Raw genomic sequence first — 1,144 nt, forward strand, 5'->3', positions numbered from 1 at the left:
AAATATAAGCTGAGTTTCCATGCTTTAATCAGAAGGGTAAAACACTGGTATTTATATATTGTTTTATAAATCAGATATTAAATCAGGTATTAAAATATGAAGAGTAGCATATAAAGTATATACAAATTTCCAAAGCAAAGAGTGTATATTGTAGATGTGTTCAAACATTATAAGCAAATCAGTATGAAAGTTTGAGTAGCACACAGTAAGTCAAACAAAGAAACAGAAAAATGAGAAAAAAATGACTATATAGTAAATCATAAAATAAAATGCTTATGTTTTAATACATTAATAATTACATTAAATATAAGTGACATAAATATACCAATCAAAAGAGAAATTAGCTCAATAAATTAAAAAAATGCAGCCTGACTATTGCTATTGTAAAAAATACACTTTAAATTCAGTAATATCCATAGGTTGAAAGTAAAAGATTATAAAAATATATACCATGGAAATATTTATCAATAAAAGGGCAAAAGTGGGTATATTAATATCTGATAATCTAGAAGTTACACTCAAAAAATCTTGCAAAGAAGAACATTACTAACAAGAGAGGAGACAGTCAGAGGCTGGCTAGGACAGAGAGGAAGGGTCTTGGGAGAAAGACAGTGCCCATGGGAATGCACCTGCACTACCTTTTTGGTGTAGCTACCACGTGGAAATGTGGTTAACCACTTCCTCTTATACCAGGATGTCTCTCAGAAGGGACAGTCCCAATTATGTTTCAATAAATCAACTAAATGTCCTTAACTTGACCCAGAGCTAATTGTAATATCATTAGCATTGCACTTTTGGTACCCCCATGAATTTTGCTTAGGTACTCATGGGTAATAACCAAGATGGAGTCACTACTGCTAACCACAGATATGCACAGACAGAACACTCCTAGCAGGGAACTTTACCCCTTCCATTAAGGCAGGACCCACAGAGGACTTCCTTGTTTCTGTCACATAAAAGACTCAGAACTCAGCCCCATTTCTGACAACCCTTGTTTGGGTCACCTCTCGCTGCTGAGAACTTTTCTGTTGTTTAATAAATGCTAATTTGCCTTACTCACTCTCTGGTGTCCGTGTGCCTTATTATTCTTGGTTGTGGGACAAGATCTTGGACCTCACTAAATTAAGGAATGAGGAGACTGCAA

The sequence above is a fragment of the Rhinopithecus bieti genome, unplaced genomic scaffold (assembly GCF_001698545.2).
Source record: "Rhinopithecus bieti isolate Rb0 unplaced genomic scaffold, ASM169854v2 scaffold_9373, whole genome shotgun sequence".
Classification (NCBI taxonomy): domain Eukaryota; kingdom Metazoa; phylum Chordata; class Mammalia; order Primates; family Cercopithecidae; genus Rhinopithecus; species Rhinopithecus bieti.